Source organism: Rissa tridactyla, chromosome 5, assembly GCF_028500815.1.
Source record: "Rissa tridactyla isolate bRisTri1 chromosome 5, bRisTri1.patW.cur.20221130, whole genome shotgun sequence".
Classification (NCBI taxonomy): Eukaryota; Metazoa; Chordata; class Aves; order Charadriiformes; family Laridae; genus Rissa; species Rissa tridactyla.
Window position 1 is genome coordinate 73,675,323 of NC_071470.1, and position 22,436 is coordinate 73,697,758.

Sequence of the window (22,436 nt, forward strand, 5' to 3'; positions counted from 1 at the left end):
AGTGTTAATTCTGGTTTATTGAGTCATCAGCCCCGTTGGTGTTTCAAATAAATAGAAGAAAAATTGGAACAAATGTTTGCATCTGATTCCATTTGGCGTGTTTGGCTGTATCACAGCATATTATTTATGTTGCATCATAGGAATTGGTACTGTGATTTTTATTTTTTTTTTCCCCCTAGTGTATTGCTAGCTCTTTTGGTTTTTCCTTTTGTTGTCTTTTTGTTTCTCTATGATTTCTGTGATGTTCTTAGACTTTTTAATTTTTTTTTATTTTTAAACCAAGTATAAATCAAACTTGTCATTGAAAGGGAGTTTCTTACTAGTATGTAAATGCTAGGTACAGAAATGAAGAAATGATCCACGTGAGAATGAGTGCTATAAAAATGTCAGAATATTGCTTACACAAGCATGAGCGCTTTTTTTTCCCTGAAGATGGCTGGATATCCTGGAAAGTGCTGTAATGCCTTCTGGTTTTGCCAGTTCGTATCTTGCTAATCTGTGCGCTGTGAAGAGAGTGAACAGAATGGATAGGGAAGCACGTTGCCTGATGCCTAGTGGAATTTCCCTCCCCTCAATTAGTTGAATTGTATCAATACTGCAGAAGAGTACACCAACGTATGTAGAAGATCCATGTGTAGTTTAACTGCCAAAGAGGATATATTGAACTGTTGACACAGCATGGTATACAAAAGTGGAAACTGTGACAACAACTAATATTTAGAAAATGCTGGAGGAACTTCGGGTGCAGCTATGAGCAAATTAAGCTGTTTCCAGCTTTCATGAGTCCTAAGTTACTAAAATAAGCACCTTAATTGCTAACTTCTAAAAGTTTTTAATAAATATTGACTTACTAATCTCACATTTTTACAATGTGAGCGTGACTTGATGGGCATGCCTTCATAGCCTGATGAAGAATTTGGCAAGTGGAGGATTAAACATCTGCTTAGTTGCTTGTGATCTAGGTCAGATATGAATCTGGTGATCTGGATAATAAACCCCAAAACTGTTGGCAGTTACAACACAGTAGACCTTTGCTGTAAATTACAGCTTTGTGAATTTGTCTAACATTATGTAGAAGTGAATGTAGAGTTGTACTATTAAAAAGAACTTTTAATCAAAATTCTTGAAAAATGTTATTGTGAAATATAGCCAGGAAATGAAACAAAACAAAACTATACATGAAGGTTATATGAGGTTAAGTTTGTTTCACTCAACATTTATTTTAAATGGTGAGTATTGATGAGGATACTAATTTTTTTTATATGTAGTTGAAGCTACTGCTTCTTTAATTTTGCTATATTGAGTCATCAAGGTTAAGATTTATAGTGGCTATCTATTTCTTATAGTGGAAGACCCGATTAAATATTTGTTATAATTCTGCCTCCAGGTCTCATTGGGATTATGCCAGTACCTGTAGACTGATTTGCCTGAAAAGACAGATCCCTCCATCCTGAAAGTGCTATCTTTTACAATATAGATGTCTTTTTCAAAGGTTTTAATTGTAGTTTTGTGTATCTTTTTTCCTGAAGAATAACTAATGCTTTTTTTTTTAACATATAAACAATATAAGTTCTACCCATGTTGTTTTAAAAACCAGGTATTTAAGATTCATAGGTATACTCTAGTGAAATAGCTGTACACTGTTTCATTACCAACATACCTGTAGCAGAAGTGGTGAGAGTAATGAATGGCGAACTGAATGGCTGAGTATATTGTTCGCTAATAGGTTTTAGGCTGCTGATACCGTAGAGGCTGAGGTACCTTCCTGTGTAATAGCTGGGGCACAGTGTGAGTCAGTGATTTTATCAAAGGCTGTACATGGGATGGAACATAAAACTAAGTCTCTTGAGCCCTCTTTTGCTTCGTGCACAAAGCCAGCTTTCCTAATTCAATATATTTATTTCTACTTTTAAACACAATTTATACATAGGCACTTGAGTACTCGTAGGCATGCATTGCTTTCATTTTTTTTTTTTTTTTTTTAATTTTCTCAGGGCATTTCACTAGCATGAAATCATTGCTCCCTGCTCCTTCAAAATCCCTGCCTAACCACAGCAGTTCTGAGCTTGGGAGGCTCAAACCATGACACGTGTATGGAAGCTAGGCAGGTAGTTTGCAGCTAGGACTATGCTGAGAGACCCTGGCCACTTCCAGATGACTTTTTGATTTGGAGTAAGGAGGTATGTCCCAGTGCTGTGGGGTCTGCAGCCAGACAAGGGACTCTCAGCCATGTGGTGTGAGTGCAGGACACTGACGTGCGCGGCACTTACCTGCTGCTGAACCGCTATAAATGATGTAATCAGTCATCCTTTGTGTATGTCTTGCTGTAGGTTCATGACTTATCGTTAACCAACAGCAGGTTAGACTTGCTTCATGTTTGAATCCGGTTTTCCTTGCAGTGTTGCTGTGTCACTTAGCTCCTGTGGTTTTTAAAAGAAATGTATGTGATGGGTCGCTTCCTCCATGTGCGCTGCATGTCTTTGGTGGCCCTTTTCCCATGGGTGCAGGATTTGTACAAGCCCAGGGTTGTGTCTTTGCATCTTGGTCCCATGTTTAGTTGTAGAGTTACACTTGCACATGGGGGAAGTAGCAGAAACAAGGCTAATGCTGCATATTGATCAGGGATTTCAGGTATGTCCATTGAACCTGCTATTTTGCTTAAATTAACAACACTTTGTTTATAATACACAGTCTTTCTTGGAAAAGAAATCCTGTTGTTGTTATGTGTACATGCTTTATGTCACGAAAGAGTGTCTCAGTTCTGTTGGTGTTGAACAAGAAAAATCTTTTTTTTTTTTTTTTTAAGATCTATTTGCACACTATGTCTCCTAATGCTACTAGTGGGGATGGTAGGAATGGATACAAAGAGTTTGAGATGCCTTATGAAATACTGGTTTGGGGCACTAACCAACAGCTTTTCTGCATGTATTTCTGACAGTTATACCCTTTGAGAATTGAATTCTGTATTTCAGACTGCTTTTTTGTTTGCACTAAATGCACTATCATGTTTGATCTACTTTTGGAAATACTTGGTGCACTGGGGCAGAGGTTTTGTTTCTGTATGTAGGCCTTTCCCCAGCTCTAATACTCAGCAGTCACATGTGCAGGGGTTATCGTCCTGGTTTGAACTTTGTTCTGGCTTTTGAATGTGCTAAATGCTCCAGGATCAACAAGACAGCAGCTAATGAAAGTACAGGTCATCCGTGTTTAGTTTTGAAGTGGAAACTGGCTATGTGAGGGGAGATGTATTTCATGTCACTTCATAATGTGGAAGCAAGTGAGCTGGCTGGACTTTTGTCTGCTGCTCTTCAGAGCTGCTAGCCTGCTTTTGGCTGAATGAATTGGTGGAGGAAGGCATGGCACTACATGGTCTTTCATGTTTTGTGGTCCAAGTGTAGTTCAAAATTCCATTCAGTGCAACATTTGTGTGCAGTATCTCTCCAAATGCCCTATGTGAGTAATTCTCCTCATGTTTGGGTCATGGTTAGGTGGAGTCTTCCAGTGTCATGAAAAGAAAAATAAAAAAACAAGTTTCAGTTCTTTAGCCCACAAGAACTTTGTTGGGTTGTGTGCTTATGACTGAAGTATAATGCTGTGATAGTGACATAGTGTAACTCATCCCAATACTCTAGAATGCATAATGAAACGGATTGTAGAATTGGAAAAAGTGAGATTACTAAATGTTCTATGATAATTTCATTCCAGTTGTTTGAACTATGCATTGATTATCTCAATTTGGGTCATAAAGGTCTGCAATAAGCATGTTTATATAATAAATGGTTTACACTGTGGGTCCGGCAATATATTTTTGTATATAATTTGGGGTGTTGGTTGATGAGAAGCTCAACGTGAGCTGCCAATGTGCGCTCACAGCCCAGAAAGCCAACTGCATCCTGGGCCGCATCAAAAGAAGCGTGGCCAGCTTGTCGAGGGAGGTGATTCTGCCCCTCTACTCTGCTCTGGTGAGACCCCACCTGGACTACTGTGTCCAGCTCTGGAGCCTGCAACATAAGAAGGACATGGACCTGTTGGAGCATGTCCAGAGGAGAGCCATGAAGATGATCAGAGGGCTGGAGCACCTATCCTATGAAGACAGGCTGAGAGAGTTGGGGTTGTTCAGCCTGGAGAAGAGAAGGCTCCGGAGAGACCTTATAGCGGCCTTCCAGTACCTAAAGGGAGCCTACAGGAAAGATGGGGAACAACTGTGTAGGGGAGTGTAGGGATAGGATGAGGGGTAACGGTTTTAAACTGGAAGAGGGTAGATTTAGATTATATATTCGGAAGAAGTTCTTTACTGTGAGAGTGGTGAGACACTGGAACAGGTTGCTCAGGGAAGTTGTGGCTGCCCCATCCCTGGAAGTGTTCAAGACCAGGCTGGACGCGGCTTTGAGCAGCCTGGTCTAGTGGGAGGTGTCCCTGCCCATGGCAGGGGGGTTGGAACTATGTGATCTTTAAGGTCCCTTCCAACTCTAACCATTCTATGATTCTGTGATAATATCGAGTCAGGCAGATTCTCTCAAATTTGTGCCTGTGTCCTGCCTTTTTTTTTTTTTTATTTTTCCCTATTTCTGTTGTTTCAATTTTGAAATTTCTTTAGGTAGTCAAAACAAACAGGACTATTCTTCTATTCAGTGAAAGGCTTGGTCCTGACTCTACCTTTGCTGATAACTAAAAAATGTTCGTAGACATATAAGTGAGAAGATTCAAACAAAATCTGTGTTTTAGCTATGCATCTTACTAGTTATTTCTGACATAGGTGCAAATATCCTGGCTTTGGTGGAATGAATTTGGAAAAAAAAAACCAAACCAAACAAAAATCCAACATGACGGTTTGCAGTCAGTTTTCTCAGTAGATCTCTCGCTCTGAAAAGCTGGAGTTGTGATGTTGGTATGGAGAGCTTTATTATTGACCAACAAAGATCCTTGATACCTTTTCTCTGCCATTCGTGTATTATCTCGCTCTCAGTCAACACAAATAAGAACAAAGGTAAATAGGAGTCAGTGAGTCTGTGTAAAACTGGGATTGTTACATTTCTCTTAGATGGACACTCCTGCTCTTGAAATAGCATTACAGAACACCTCTGTCATAAGATGAAATGAAGTGGCAGTTACAGGTCTGTGCGTACTATTTCCCCCCCCCCCCCCCCCCCCCATGGAGTTTGTACCATATGCAACTACTCAAAACCCACCCCACGTTTGTTTTGGCTCGTCTCAACCCTGAAAATTTCTCATGGACCTTGGTCTTTTGGAAAGAAAGGCAGGGGAGCTTATAATTTTGTGGAGTTGCAATGAGCCACATCTATCAGGTTTTGCAGGTTACTGTGGGTCCGGTGGACCGCAGTTGGAGGATCACAAGCACAGGGTAGGCATACAGTTCTAAAGCTTTATCAACAGGGTGAATCCTGACCTAAAGTGCCAATTCAAAAGTGAAGGAGCCTTAGTTGCTGAAGCTAATCAACATTAAAAGCTTAGTGTTCTTTGTTACATAGCTTCTGACTGATCCTGCCTGAGATTTTTGTGCTACCTTGGCCTTCATCTGTGCAGGACAGTGGGAAACAATACTATCGTGATGCTGTAATTTTTTTTTTTTTAAATGCAGGTAAGAGCAAGTTCAAACCTAGTGTGGCTGTATCGGGGGCCTGGCCTGTGCTGCTGAGTCCCACTGAGCTGCGTCATCTGCCTCTCGTCTCCCTCCCCGGAGTCTGGAAGGTGCTACTTGTGCAATTGCTGTCCCACCCAGTTATGAGATTCTCTTTTGCCTACCTGCAAACTTTCCCCAGCAAAGTGTCTGAGAAAAGCAGAAGTGTTGTATGTAGACAATCTGTGAAGCAGGCAGGGTGCCATGGTCTGTGACTCTTGATACTGTTTTGTACTGGTCATACTCAGCAATGGAATGGGTTGTGTATGTGTATTGCCTCTTGTTCTTGTCAATCACAGAAAAGTGCCAGTTTAAATGGACAGAGTAGAAAATGGTAATCTGAGTTTGACTAATGAATATAGAGCCTAATGCTGCTGAAGAATCCCATTTACTTTGGAATATCACAGCTGATGTGTTAAAACGTGCGTTCTTTTCCCCTGCTTCAGGAATAATTTTACTATGAATCCTGGACATGAGAAGAAACATTAGTAAATGAAGGAAGAAATTGCGCTGAGGAGCTTTAAGTGCAGGGATTATTTTTTGGTGCTAATTGGGACTAGAAAGTGAGATTAACAAGGAATTTTAAAGCAATTGTGTTAGTTGGCCATGTCCATTTTATGGACATTTTATTGATACCGTAGTCCCACAACTACAAAGCAGCAGTGCAGAACAAGTGACATATAAAACTGGGATTCCTGACTCCTTTCCTTTGGGCACTGTCACCTTTTGTGGCAAACAAGCCATGAATTACATAAAATAAGGTTTGAGCAAATGAAAGTGTACTTGATTTGTCTTGTGATAGACTCTCTTCTTTCATCACAAAACTATTGCCAGCTCTTCAAAAGCTCGCCATGGGATGCCTGCTTCACCATATTCTACTGATTTTGTTTTTGTTTTTTTTTAAATACATGCTTGTTGAGTAGCACTTGAGCATGCTGTTGGTGCAGGATTGAAGTTGACCTGGCAAAGCATCTATGTCATTGCTCTGTAACAACAACTTCTAGCTGTTGCTCCTAGTGCGTGAAGTTTTCTCATAAAGGTGGTTCTCCAGACACACAAAGTAAACTGTTCCCAAAGCTAAAAAATGTTCTTCACAGATTCTTCCAGTTAGCTGTCTGAAGCTGCCTGTGGGAAACACTAGCAGAATTTTGGGAACAGGCTTTGTCAGTTGAAGAGCAGAGGCTGCTGTGAGTTGGCTGGGTCAAGGATACTGCATTCATTCATGGTGGTTCTTCAGGGGAAAGAACAGACTTTTCAAGTATGCTAATAGATGGTTATCTTACACTAAGGAGACCAGCTGTGAAATGTTTGCAGAGACTATTGGTGGATTATTATTTTTTTTGTTATTTCATTTTGGTTATGTTTTTTAATGGAGGAAGCATAGCAGGGTGTCCAACCACAATAACTGTCTATGTAGCTGTACATATAATGCATGTTTTTCTTGTGTGTGTATTTAAAACAAAGGTGTTTAGATTACAGGGACACTTGGAAAGGTGGGTGGGATTAAATCTCTAGTTTGTATTCTGCGTCTCAGATGGTCACCTTGATAGCTGTTGTCTGCTGAGCAAGATTGGGCATGGTTATGGTGAGACAGGAGACCAAAACCCGAGGGAACACTTTTATGCCTGCTGTAACGATTGCTGTTTCTCTAGCTACAGAACTTGTTCGAGTAGTTGTAGTAATGCTTTCTTTCAGGTTTTATCTTTCTGAGGGAGGAGAGAAGAATAGCACTGTTTCAATTCTATAGGACAAGAAATGTGTTTTCCATTGGAAAAGTAAGTTTTAATAGTGCATCCTTTTTAATACTATGTTAGGTACTTAAAGAAGGGAGGAAATATTGCATTATAGCTAAGACCCGTGCTGTCCTGTGACTTGACTTAGCTGAGTAATCACTGCGCTGGCAGTCAGTCTGTCTTTCGCACTCTTGCTTTCAGCTTATGACTTTGAATATATGGAAAGTCTGTGCCTCTTTCATGTTAGTCTGACTTGTACGTTTTCTTTTTCCCTTGAGTGTGGGAGGGAACAGGCTACTGAAGGAGCCAGATTGAAAGGTCTAATTTAGGGAAATATGTATCTTGCATTGTCCAATACCTCTGACACTCCCATGTCTGTTGAAATGTGGGGTTAATTTAGTTTTTTGCCGCTCAGATGACTCTTATCTCATAGGTAATTTGTGTGTTTTGATAAGGAACTTTGATAAGTATCTCTAAAGGTTTTGGTTTTGCAGCTGGAATCAATATAATATAAAATTTAGGAGAAATCAAGGGGTGTTGCATTAGGAAAGACACAGTTTGGTTGGTTTTTTTTTCTTTTTACTGAAAAGAAAAAGTCGAAGAGAAGGGAGAGAATAAAAAATAAAATAAAATTTAAAAAAATCCCCCCCATGACCAGGATCAGGTTTTTTTTTTAATGTTGATTAATGATGCTACAGAGTTACTTATAAGTCTTCCTTAAGTATTTCTGCATGCTTTTAGGAATATGTATCCTGCTCTGACTCTATGACCGTTTTTGTCACTTGTGCTAATTAGAAAGCTTTAAAAAAGGAGAAAGGGGTTTCGTCTGTCATCCAGGCGAATTTCTAGTTTATTTTAAATTTTGTTCTCCCAACTAATTTTTTTCTTCTTGAAAGAAAGTACTAAAAATAGAGAAATAAAATCCATCTCCCTAAAATAGAGAGGCTGCAAATTGTTACAGAAGGATGCAATAACCAGAGTGTCCAGCATGGGTGGTTGTCATTCAAGCCCCCAAAGCTTGTCTTAAATGTGGCTTTGCTAAGTTAAGGTTTTCTCCTGCACTTCTCTTTTGCACAGAGACCCCCATGATCCTACTGCTGTTATACCAAGATTTCTGGATTATAGGTTCCTGCTAATCCTTTTTCCTCTAGAGACTTGAGAATCTGTGACTCAAAGTGACTTTGCTTTCAAAACCAAAGTGCTTATTTTTTAAAGGCCTGTGATATACTGAAAAAAGGCTTAAAAAAATACTTAAGTGCCTATTTTTCCGTAACAGCCTGGGTTTTTTTTCTTTGCAGAGATCAGTAGTTTCCATGTAGCAATTTTGTCACCTACATTTAGTTTCAAAAGACATAGGCTGGTCACTTGAGACTGAAAATCTGTTGATTTGCCTCCAACCAGAGATTGGAGAGTATTTCAGTACCATCTCTTTAGATCTACAGAAAATGAATGATTTAAATCTGCTTATTATTTTTAAGTCAGTTTACAAAAGAGCCTCTTTCACCGAAATCTCTGCCAAACAAATTGCTTTCTTGTTGATTTTGTGCTCTAAATGCATAAACTGAGGTGAACCACATGGCAGTTGGGCAAGTTGAATGGTGATTTTAACTGGTAACATTTTGTACTTTTTTGGTAATGTTTGGGGGGGACAGAGGGTGGGACAAACACAGGACAACTACTTAGTCTTTTCTATCAGCCTGGCAAAATTTAGACCTAGTCAGGCAATTATACCCCACATAATATTTCATGTTTGGTGCCTTTCTTCAAATTTTTTTGTTTGGTGTCATGGATTTTAAGTTAATTACTTTCCTTTCTTCCATTGTCTTGGTTGTTTTCTGCTTGATTCCATGCTTGATGTATGAATAAATAATCTGATTTAAAAGCCACGCACATTTAAAGTTTTGTGAGCAGCCAGGACAGTTTGTACCAGAGAGTGCTAAAGCTTGGGCTATAAAGCCAGTACAGCTGGAGTGCAGAATGATAGACATGCAGTGTTTATCCTACAGTCTCAAGTTGAATAATTAACATATGCTGCTGATGAATGTTCAGCGGTCAGCCTGCAGCCAGACAGACCACCCTTTTATCCCCGGTGCTCTCTGAGACCAGCTGGATAATAGATCTTGTGAAACTGGCAAATTTGCTGAGGGTGCACTCAATCCCACGGTCCATGTTATATTGCTAGCTGTGTGGCATAGAGTAGCAATAATCTCTTCATGTATAATTTCAGCATAAGGTTTCAAGTGATGAGTTTTGGTAGTTTCAAGTGATGAGATTTGTTGCTTCATACCTCTCCAGAACAAGTCCAGTCTCTGTGGGACTGGGAATTTGAAGAAGAGGAGTAGATAATTTTCAGCTATAAATTCTTGGAGTGTGGTAGGGCCTGGCAGTAGCCGCTTGTACAGACCCTTTAGACAAAATGCTGCAGACAGGCTTAGGAATCATGCAGTTATGCTCCTTCTAATAAATGGCAGCAGCTGTTTTCCTGCTGCTCTCTATTGCTTCAGCAGCTGTGGCATCAATTCAGTCACGTCTCTGAGTGGCGCAGGAACTGGGTATCCTGGTGGGTGACATGCCGTGGTGGTTCTTTCCCTGTGCCAGTTTAGAGGGACTGTTACGGTACAACATAGGTGTGGGGAGGTTTCATGGAAGGGCAGTGAGTGCCTTTTCCCTTCAGTGGGGCGTGAGATGCTAGGCTTTATGCTGAGTACCAAGTGGAGCTGGAGGTGACATTTCTTCTCAGAGCCCACCTACTTGGCAAGCTCCAGCTACCCTGTAAAGGGGCTTGTTCTGCACTGCCCAGTTTGCAATGTTAGGAAGTGTTGTATTGACTGGTCTCCTGCTTATTCTCAGTGCTGCTTTGGGTTTAAGAGTTTTTCACAGTTGTCAAACCTGCGGTCTGCCTTCTGGCTATTGAGAATAACTCTTAAGTGTCTTGTGGTTTTGATTTGCTTTATAACTAGCATTTCTCCTGGTACATTTGTTGGTAGTGCTTTTTCTTGATCCTATTGTAAGATAAGCATCATAGAAGATGTGACATACCTTCTTTTTTCTTTTAGGTGATTTTAAGTGATTTGATTTTGTTTTTTCTCTATAGAACAATTCTGTGTATGTAGTTGTACATGCTGTGCATGACTCCCTGTGTTGTACAGATACGGTATGTTCATTGGTGAAAGCCGAAGCATTTCCATCAGACTGTGTAATTCATCATCCCTTATTTGTATGGTAGTATTTTCAGGCAACATCCTTGACATTTGGGGCTCTCCTGTGAGTATTGTATATAGAGCATAGATTGTCACTGTCCCAACAACTCCTCATTTGAGCTATTAGGCTGGTAGAATGTTTGGGGTTTTTTGTTTTGTCTTGTTTTAGAGAAGGGAACCTATGCTTAGATTTTTAACTTGACAACATTTGTGGTCAGTTGTGGGTCAGCTTTAGTCTTCTGCTCCCCTTTTATCCAGTTCTTGCTTTCTCTGACACGTGCAGGTAATGCTCTGAGTATGCTGAATGTGTCTGGGTGAGTAAGACTGATGATAAGCAGGGACAGTACTTGAAGATAAAGTATTGTTGGTGGGTACAGGGAAGAGAGGCAAAGCAAAAATCAATACTTCCTGTTTTATAAACAAATTCTCAGAAGCTTAGTAATGCTTCAACCCCAGAAATGGGAATAGAAACTTCGCAAATCCAATTAATTTTCTCTTTGAAAATGCTGGCTCACTCTTTCACTCTGTTTTCCTCAGCTTCCATCAGTGAAACTCAAACACTACTGAACCAAGCACTGAACTTCTGTACTCCTACTCTATTCTATAAAGTGTTCCTCATATCATCAAAGTGGTGAGAACAGTTCACTTCCAGTGCAGGAAATACATAGTAGTTACTAAGGGAGGTTGTGAATAGTTTTGTGGTATTTATGCAAGAAACTACATTATCTTTTCTCTCATGAAAACACCCTGTGTCAGAAATGCAGAGTGCACAGTAATGCAGCTGAAACAGTTCGGTTATGGAAAAAATCAAAAAAGTTACATAGGTTAGTACTTTCACTCTCAAATTATACGTGTTACGCTCATTTGAAAATAAAATCAGCTTGACTTTTCTCTAAAACTGAGATAGTAAATTTAAGCTAATTGGTGTGTCAAAGCATAAAGGGCATAAATAATCTAAAAAAGATTCTTACTGTATTATATACGGGAAGCCTTCCTTTTGTTTGAAAACAGAACAAAATATGAAAGCTGTATTAGAAAACTATACAAATGGGTTTGTTTCTTGCTTATAAGTTATGTTGGTACAGCTGTGTAGTCTTGCAAGATGTTTCTCTCGTGCCTTGTGCATCTTGTGAGGATATGATGGTTGCTCTTGACTATCCTAAATTGCTTTTGCTCAACTGTTTTGTTTTGGTTTTTTTGATCATTTAGTGATCATTAATAATTTAGTGATTTGGGAAACAGTTGCCACTGGTATCTAGATTGGAAACTCATTTTGGAGAAATGTACTGAAATCCTAGAGCAGTGAGGATTTTACATGCTTGTGTGCCAGTTACTTCAAGGTCAAAGGTTTTTTTCCTAATCAGAGTTAGCAAGTTTGACTGTGTGTCTCTCTTACATACATAGTAATATCCTACAATTGGTTCATTGGCCTCTTGTAAAGTTTCTAATCTGAAACTGACAGAATAATTACAGGATTTCTTTGGGCGTACAGTTCAAAGTATTGCACAACTGTCCAGACCAGAGATAAGTAAAGTTTCTCTTTCGGCATGTACCATACTACATAGTTGACTATTTAAATAAATATTTCCTGGCAAGCTCTGTTAGTGATTATTGATGGTGGGAGCAATAATTTATTCCTCTGCCCAGGCAAATAAATTGCGATAATCAGAGAAGCTGGCAGGTGAAATGATGCTGGAGCATCAGAGCTTCCTCTAGCAACAACTTCAAAAGAGTAACAGTGAGAGGGGAGTGGAAGGCTCATCCTTTGCTTTCACATTTCATGTATTTCAGTGCTTTCTACTGTTTCTATTTATTTAAAGGAATCCTGTGGTGTACGTATATGGTTTTGGTCTAACCTAATTAGAAGCTTCAGTTTTAATATGGTTTAGCCAGAAAAAGCTCACGTGAGAGCTATCAGAAAAGTTTCCTTTTGACACACAACTATTTTGCTGCTTTATGTGTAAAATCCTCATTTGACAGTTTTGGAAAAATGTGTAGCAAAACCTTTTTATGATTTGGGCATCTAGTTTAGCAACACACTGCAATGCTGTCTGGTGCTTTTTTCTGGAAACTCTATATGACGTAAGTACAGGCTGCTGCCAGCTGTTTTCTCTGTCAAAACTTGGATTCTTTTCGCTTCTGTGACTAGCTACAGCAAAGCTGTTCTTGAACTCTTCCCTCTTCGGGGTCTGTTGTGGTCATTCCGTTCTTCTTGATGCTGAAGATCCACCCTGACTTGCCTATGGTGGACAAAAAAGTCTGTACCTCAATAAAAGGAGTTTAATATAAATCTTGCCAGAATTCCTACCCTCTGCATTTTGAATTTGGGTACATTTTTTTTGTGTGTGTAGAAATGCACTAATTTGTCAAGTATTTTCCAAAATGTACTCATACTGTCACCTTTTAATAAATAAATAAATAGCCTGAAGGTTGGGCACTTGGCCATTACTTGTTGAATTATAGATCTCAGCTGCTCATTTGTCTGATTCCTCATTGTGTTTTCCTCCGTCCTCTCCTACTTGAATCCTGTTGCACTTGGGAAACTAAAGCTGTATTATCTAAGGTCTTTCTCAGCCTACTGGAATAATTTTGTTTAATTTTGATGACTCATGAGTGGAGGAACTGGCAAAAATGTAACTTTATTTTCTGAACCTTTTATGATCTTACTGATGACAAAGTATTTGGTAGCCATTTCAGGTAACACTCTAATTATATGTGTGCGGGTGTGCTGAGCTGTGTTTGGACATGTTTTGTAGTGGAGAAATCATAGTATCTTGCGAGTTTGATCTCCTTGTGGGTTTTTGTCTACATATGAAATGTTCAAACAGGCAGTAATTCCATACAAGTGACAATGTTTTGAGGCATCTGCCGTTTTGAAGAGAGAAAACATTGTGAATGATGTTTTTTTGTTTGTTTTTTTTTTCCAAAGGTTTTCATGTTTAATGTTGACATTTCTGCAGACTTGATATCCAGCTTCATAAAATATTTCCAACCATCAGTTGAACAGCATATGCTTTTAAAGATGATAAAAATACTTGCTCTAGTAATTCACTAGGTGGCTACCAGCTCTCCTTGTACTTTGGCTGCCCACTTCCCATTATGGAGTCGTCTTCTGACTTCTCGTGAAAAGCACTAACACTTGTATTGTTTGCAGGTGGCTGGAACTAAGCAGGCAGAGAGCTCTCTCTGGAAAAAGGCCTTTATTGCATGAAATCCTGTTGAGGATTAATTTAGCTACAAACTCTGGGGAGATTTTTTTTTTTTCCTTCCTCCCTTGCTTGCTGCTGTGGAGGAAAAAAGGTCTTGCTGAAACTATTTATTGGATGTGAACACTCCAAGATGATGTTCATACTAAATGGCAGCAGATGCAGCGTGTGAAAAACCTGCAAGCTGGATGTTTGCTGTGACCTTCCCATCCCAGGCTGAGCTGTGCTCCCCCTCCAACTTTCTCAAACCCGTCAAGTTTCACTTGCACGTGTGCTTTCTAAGACAATAAACTTCAAATAATGAAGTCAGTCCTGTTTCTTGGAAGGGGGAAATCTGTGTGCCCTGGTCAGGTCTTCCCGCTGTGTTGATGTAACAGCTTTAGCTGACTGCCATGAGTGAATTTTCATGACTGAAGAAATTAGGTGGACATGTCCTGTTAGTTATTTGGATTTTGAAAAGTAAAGTGCTCTGAATTCAGAGAATATTTCATTTAAGATGGGCTGTGAGGGGTTAATTCTTCATTGTCCATATTCAGAGTATAGATTTGATAAAGTGGGGTTGCCCCACAACCACTCTCTTATAAACTCTTTTGAAGGTTGGAGAATATAATGGAAGAATTGAGCTCCTACCCAACAGTGAATTGACCTTTTCTTTTGCAATCAAAATAATATTTCAACACAATATATTCTGGTTTATGTAAACACTATAGTTATTGTGTGGGAAATGTCTGGGGAAGAAAGCAATACTCCTGGATTAAAACAGTCATAATGCTGATGTTGGATAAGTATCCATAATAATAATACATAACAATAAACACATTTTTTTTCCTGTAACTACTTTATTTCTTTTACAGAAGTTCCCATTTGAGGGAACTAGCACAGATATCTAGCACAATTTTTCATCCTTAGGCAGTACGGTCTTCTGATTTCCTTGCTAGTGGACACCCTTGCTTGTCTGCAAATTTTGCTTGAGACATCAATAGCTTCATTTAGGATATAAATAGTTTGTGGAACAGGAATGTAGTCATCCTATAGAATAAATATAAGTAAAGAAACCATGAATAAATGTAGGAGGGCCTTCAAATTTATGGAGTTTGACAAGAAATTGAATTTAGTGATCAGAGTTGTCTTATAAAAGACAAGTCAGTTTTAAATTTCTGCTAGAAAATTCACTTCCAGAAGTGTAATCTCACCTTCTGAATTCGTACATGTTTACATTAATAATAGTAAAATTCTGATGTCTGAAAAGGAATGTTTTCATCTCACGTTTTCTAATTCAGTCACTTTTGGAAGAGAGTCCCCAACTCTGTGCAAGTTACAGAGCTGAAGGTATTGTAGAAAGTTTTACCAGTGAAAGCTTGATGGTACATCCATTTTGATATTCTGTATTCAAACTGTTGCTTCAGGACTGAGGCAGAGTTTTCTTTTGGGAACAGATTATATACACATAACATTGGTGTCCATCTTGCTACCATTTGGTGCAGCGTTGCATAGGGAAACCTTTGCAGAAAATTCTGAACTAGTTTTTTTATCTTTGGGAACTGTGTGAATTTGGTGGAATGCTCTCATAATTTTCTGCACTGTGAATTTGTTTTTCTTAGTTCTTGCTTTCTAATTTACTACTTCTTTTGGTCTGTTTTGGTTGTCAGAGACACAGAGGTTGTAAGGATCAGGAAGATGGTTATGATTCCTTTGAAGGCAAATTATCTTTGCAGTACTCCACAGTAACTTCCATCACAGTTGCCTGACCCTTCAGCAGAGTCTTTAGGATATAGGTCTTATGTCAGAGTGGTTGCAGGAATGTTTCTCCACCCCTAAAGCAGTGAATTTATTGGGAGGGTTGTAGCTTGCCTTTTTCTTTCATGAATTGTAATTTACGATGTGTTCCTCAAGAGCAGAACTGAAAAAATAGTCACCATCTGAGCTGGCAGAGGGGTGCATTTTTTTTGTAAGAGCTGTTGGAGATGCTCTGGGAGAGCCTTAATCTCGGCTGAGATCCTGAGTGTGCAGTTTTGCCTAACGCCTGTGATGCAAAGAGCAAAATGCCCTTGGCAGGGTGGAGTAGCGCTGGCTTGCTGATTTCAAAGATCCAGCTCGGAAGGCAAATAACCAGAGCGCAACAAGGTGTGGTGCAGCCGAGGGACGATACCAGCATGATTTGGCAGTTTGCCCATACCCAGAGAAGATGCTACTTTGTGCTGTTTCATATATGGTAGTTAATGTGGTAATTGGTTGTTTCTCGATGTAGGGGAATGGGGAGTTTGTACCCTTGTACTTGCAAGGGTAGAAAGAGGAGAAATGAGTTAAGTCTGTTTTCATTTGTAAAAGTTGGAGAACTAGGGAAGATGGATAAAATGGTATGTGTTTTATGTTATTATGCTGCATACTTTCTATAGGAGAAAACAATGGTTGGAGGTTATGGCCTTTAAACCATTTTGCGTTATCTATGAAAATAAGAGTCTATTCTGCTAAAATCTGAAAGCTTTCTTAACTTCCCTGTTTTGATTGATGGGGAGCATAGTGGCACTTGGATGATGGGATTATGCATTTGAAAGAAGGAAAATCATAAAATACGACAGAAAGAACCTATGAAGTAGAAATCTTGCAAAAATTGTGTGGTTCTATCTCTTAACAAGTGGGAAGAAGGTTAGTATATCTCTGCCATGCCATTTACATGTGGCTTGCTCAGGCTAAATAGCCTGTTTTTACGTGTAACATGATTATGCCATAATTAATGACCCCAGCATGTGCTAAAACTGGTAATAGGTAATGTCAAACACTATGGAAGAAACATTTAAGTACAGTCAGTTCCTAACAGAGGCACTGTTCTGAAGAATGATACTCATTTCCTCAGTATTCATTTTTCTCTCTTTTTCCTAGATTGGACAATAAAGACATGCTTTTCTTTTTTGGCTTCTAGGTGTTCACTTCCTGTTGTCATTAGTTGGGAGAGTTGTGAAAAAAATTTGGACTTTTAATTTAACAGAAAAATGACATCAATTCCCATGGGATGAGATAAAAAGAAAAATTCCATTAGAGATAAAGATTCCTAAAATTGTTATTAATTTCTTGTATTTACATATAAATTACTTTAGGGATGTTTGTTTTCCATTTTATTCCTGCAATTTCCTTTTTTCTTGCTGAAACGCAAAGCTGCTTTTTTAAAAAAAAAAAAAAGTAATCAAAATCCTTCCATGTTAAATTTTGAAAGACACTAACAAAGATATTACGACTGCTATTTGCTAGCTCTTCCTCTTTTTCATTATATTTAGAAAATTAAGCTCTCATTTGTGTGTGTGTAAACTTGATCTAGAGTAACTTCACTCTGACAGCAAATTTCTGAGGGTTTTTAGAAAGTAATAAAACACATTGTAACTTTGGTACAATTGTCGTAGGTTTGTTTCGGACCTGAGCACATGAATGCAGAGGGGGTGAAGCTGTCAACTGCTGGACGCTCGGGAGCAGTGGCTGGGAAGGTGCCTTTGGGGCCAGCAGGAGCAGAATGCTGTCTCACAAGTTGAATTAGACCGAAACGGAGAGGCGCTGCAGTTTTTGTTATTTGTTTTAAAGGTGTGGAATGGTCAAATAGGCTTACACTGTACTATGCTGGGGTAGAAAAAAAAAAAAGTTAAGAGCTATGTGACAAGTCAGTAATGAGTTGATTTTTAATCCTTATATGTGAATTTGCTAAGCTTTCAGAAACTCATGAGTTGCCATGGGTAACATGACATTGTCAAAATGGGACTCCAGAAAGCTTTTAGTCTTTGAACTTGATTTCCATTCTGGTTTTGGAGGGAAATGAATAACTTTATTTTAGCTTTGTTGTCTTTTTTTTTTTCTGTTTTGATAATGATCTGAAAATATACTTTTTAGATAAAAATGAGTAGTAAAAAGTTTATTTGGTTTTTAGGGAATTACAATACGCTACTGCTCTTAAGAATCTGCCACATGGCTTGCATCTGCTAAGTTAATAAGTAAATCCTGTTCATCCACCTTACGAAGGTAATAACTAAATCCTGTTCATGTTCTCAGTGTCATGGATTATGTTAGATTCATTGTTCGCCTTGCTAAAGGGGACACAAGAAAAACAAGGAATTGCTTCTGTAAACGTTGAGATGGTGCGTATTTTGTACAAAACGTCACACAAGTCCAGATTGCAGCTTTTGGACAAACTGTTTTAAGTACTGTGTTCTTCTGAAGTTACTTCGTTAGTGGTTGCAAGTGAGATTGATGCCTGGGAAGAAGAGGGGAGAGGCCAACTCTCTCTCAGCTTGTCCTTGCCTGTTTCATGACGGTGTGTAGCTTGCCTGATTTTGGCCTACTGCGAAGAAAATAGATCGGGAAGTCTAATATTAGTCCTTAAGGTACTAACATAGCTTGAAGACGAGCGTGGTGTTTAAGTATTTGTTAAGCGTTTAGCTTTTTGAAGAGAGTGTTGTTGAACAAGACCAGAGCAATTTTAACCTATCTTAAATAAAGCCTCTGGAAATCTGTCATTCCTGGAGCATCTGTTAGTGTTAATGAGATTTGCAGTTAGGGATAAGGAATGGCGATGTAATTCCAGTTCCTCTTAAAGAGTCATCGTGATGCAGTAAAAGTGAAGCTTGATGTAGAAATATGCATTTTGCTGTAGAAAAATATTAACTCTTAATACAAAGGGCTGTTGCAAGCAGATAATGCTCTTGCCATGCAAAAGAGATCTGGGATAGCCCTAGGAAGCAATGTTGTCTTGCTTCGTGCAAGAGTTTTAGTTTAGGTGGCCAGCACTGAAGTCAGTGCTGATCTTAGGGTAAAAGGAGCGATTGGAGTCCGGTGCTGTAAGTGAGGGCTGGCCACCACCTAGCAACTAATGGTGTCGCGTTGGCTTGGCTAACTCAGATAAGGAACAAAAATATTTTCCTCCAAATCCAAATGGAAAAATGTAGAGGTATTTGCGTGGGGCACCGGCAGCATGTCTGGGGCAGGACGGGAGTGCTTGTTACACCATAGCGTTTCAGGACAAAGTGGAGAAGCTGGCGGCTGTTCTTGTTTCCTCTGGTGTGTGTTTAAGTAGTTAAATTCAAACATGAAAAAAATACGTTTTACTGATATGAGTAAAACAAAGAGAGAAAATTAAAAGCCCTGGTGTCCTTATGTCCCCCCTTCTCTCTTTGGAAATGTGTGTCTTTTTCCCTTCAGTCTTTTGGTCAAAACATTTAGCAGATGCTTAATTTCTTTTAGTGTTTTAAGAAAGTGAGACTTTGAAATGACTCTGCCTTATGGGTTTGCCAAGATACATTTTATTCAGGAAAAGTGTTAGTGTTTGCTTGATATTTAAACACTCTTTGATCTTGAATGCCCTGTTCCTCCCTTTTAAATGATAGCAGCAGCTTTCAACAAACAGCAACCCTATTACTACTTCCTGTATCTTTCTATGTGGTGTTACTGTGTAGAATGTGGAGATTAAAGGGAATAAAATAATTACTTTCTGTCCCCCTAAATTTTCACTGTGTTTTTTCACTAGGCTACAGCATTATTCGGATAATCAGCGTAACTGCCTGTGCTGTTCAATACATACCATACTCGTGTACTGTCTTATTCTAATGTATGTAGCTGGAATCCATATATGTTTGTGGTCTGTTTTATGGCACACACTCATCTCGCAAGTTCTAATGCTCATGAGGAACAATACTGGGATGTATCTGTCAGTGCCAGCCAAAAAAATTTGCGGTAGTAAAGGTCTTTTGACACAGGATGGAAGAGCGCCAAGTTACATTTATGAAATTTCTAACTTAGGCAACAATGCTCAGCATTTAAATCATAACACAATAGTAAGAGTATAGTACTCACTATATCAGCGTCTAGTTTGTTTATATAGCATTTTATAAATTCTTGTAATTATGTGAACATCTGTGTACGTACTGTAGGATATGCAGAATTTATCAGGGTAAAGGCTGGAGCAGTTACATGCTGTTTGCCCCACAGTGGAATGTTTGGCTGCAGATGGTCTCAGGTGTCTCCCTCTGGCCATGGTGTGTCAAACAGCAAGAAATCCAACACAGGGCTATGTTATCTTTTTGAGTCTAGCCACCATCCTTGTAATTTTTCCTGTGCTGTAGCAGAATGAGGTCAGTATTCTTGCTTTGACCTTTTGAGAAAGTTTTACTCCATCTCTACTTGATACTGAGTTTTGTTTCTTTTAGTTTAGCGAGATGCAGACCAGAGGCTCTTCCATGCCCATGAATAGCTGGGTACCAGTGATTCTGCTCGGCAAGATGCTAGTTTTACGTTAGACCAGTACTGTTTTGGTGTAGGGAATGAAAACAGAATGTGACCTTAAATGTAAATTTAGCCAAAATAAAACAAGACCGATGGATGATATATAAACATTGGAGCATGAATCTTGTAGTTAACATCTGCTGACTAAGCAGGATTAAAAATCTCTTTATTTTGTCAACAGTTAGGACACTGATCACTGCAGCAGTCTGTTGAACTAAATGACTGGAGTTTTCTTCCCCCAGTCAGGAGGTTTGTTTCCTCCCAGTTACATCTTGCAACATGTGATTGGTTTTTATTTTGCTCCAGTGACTTCTCGCCTTTGTTGAAAGTGCCAAGTTCTTAAAATCCATCAGAAAATCTCTTCCTATTTCATTGTCTTTTATTTCAATAGCCAGGTACCTGTGGCATTTCTTGACCCATCAGGTCATTCTTCTGTGTCCCAAACCCCCAACCTGCCCCCATTTCCTGATGCTTTCCAAAACTTTCTGGAACAGTTCTTAAACGTTTCAGAGATGATTTGTGGGAAGACATTGCAAAACTTTAATGTGTCTTCCTGGCTTTAATACAGGAACTCTGCAAGTCTAGCTTTGGTGTGTTAAAAGATTACTGCTTCCAACCACATACTCAGCCCTTTGGTCAATGATTTCCAATCCTTTAGCAGATTCAGAAAAGAGAAATAGATGAATGTGGCTTTCTGATCCTGTGAAAAGCTCAGTGTGTTGATTCAGCCCCTTCTCAACTTGACCGAAGGTGTTGGACTTTGCACTGAAGGAATCAGGGTGGGGGTAGAGGTTCTGTCTGCTGTCACTGTCACCACAGAGGTGGCTTTTGGTGGAGAGGTGGGATATGCAGCTGTGCAGGAGGCGGTCTTGCACCGCTTCTAGGCTCATCAAAGCCCATAGCCCACTTCAGTATTTTAGTACCCTTTCAGTCTGTGAAGGGGAAAGCGGGTGGTGTGTGCATGTGGTGCTGCGTGCCTTCTCTTCACAGGTACCTTGTCAACCTTATTTGAATACTTCACCTCTACAAGTGTGAGAAAATGTAATAAACAATTCTTCCTCTAGCATGGGGCCGGCTCTCATATGACAGGGCTTTGGTAGGGGATTATTGGATTCAAGAAAATTTAATAAGTTTGGGAGACTGTGTGTTGCTGGACCCGTTCTCCCATAAATAAACTCTTTTCAGCCTTGTGTTGTGACCTGGCTCACAAATAAGCATAACATTAGATGTTCTTTCACAGCCGGCAGAAATAGTTTCTTTTGCTGTCTGCTTTATGAACAGCCTTTTAGCCCAGAAGGCATTTGAGTTAAAATACTCATGTTTCCTTTCGCGTGGGAACTATGTTGCTTTTTTCCTTCAACCTTCTTATCCTTCTTCCTTCAGCCCTGTGCCAGCATCCTGCTGCTTCATGTGTTGAAGGGTACACGTACTACAGGCTTTAGAAGCAGTTGCAAAAGGGAGGCGAGTATCTGGCAGCATAGCATCACAGGGGAACGGTGCTGTTGCACAATAGGTGAGGAAAGGACTAATGAGAAATGGGTGAAAAGAAAGGAATGTGGAATGGCAGGAACAGAAAGCATTTTTCTCAGTTTAGGTTGTGTCTTGCTGTTTGTAGAGCATTTGTGACTTATCCTTTTAAGTGGTTGAACTGAACTTTCAGTGCAGCATTGTATTTACTTGACTTTGACACATGATAAAATGTACACTGTGTTGGATGCAGGACCTATCAAAGTTGTTTTTAAAAAAAAAAAAATAAAAGAACCAAGAGCAACAAAAAAAGCCCAAGTTTGTAGTCTTTTAGTTCCAGTTAATATTAAAGAACAAAATGCTTAGCTGGTCCGTTAAAAGAGTTGTTCTTAGCCCTTCAGAACTGCACGTGATAAGAAAAAGATTATAGATTAACTAAATATTTTAAATTGTCCTTAACCTTGGCTGACAACAAAAATGTGAGTAAAACCTTTACTACTGGGTAGGAGTGTACCAGGACATGCATCCTTTTTTTCCACTGAGCGATTCCATCCTTCCAGAACTTGTGGTATTCCTAAATGGCACATGTCAGCACAACAGAAAAGTATGTGTACACTGCTTATTTGCAGCTCTATAAATCATAATAAGGGTTTATAATGACGGTATTGTGGCTGAATATAGAGTCTGATTACTTCCTCAGGGATGTAACAGTGCAGCCTTCTGATTCCAAATTGTCAAACACTGATAGGTAAAAATTGGGTTTAAGAAAATGTTTTAGGAATATTACACAACAGTTGTTGTACAAAATTAATTTTAATGCTGTGCATTTAACTCATTTTTGGCATAGAATACATAGAATTTTTAGTTCCAGTGCAACAATTCTTTCAAATTTCCTTTATGTATAAATGTTTCACTAGCAGAGCTATCTATGTAA

The 22,436-nt window shown here is 39.2% G+C and overlaps 1 protein-coding gene across 5 annotated transcripts in view; it reads left to right on the forward strand.

Moving 5' to 3' along the window:
* ARHGAP10 (Rho GTPase activating protein 10) overlaps nucleotides 1-22,436 on the forward strand; it is a 163,580-nt gene that overhangs the window by 26,283 nt on the left and 114,861 nt on the right. The gene's annotated exons all lie outside the window — the stretch shown is intronic.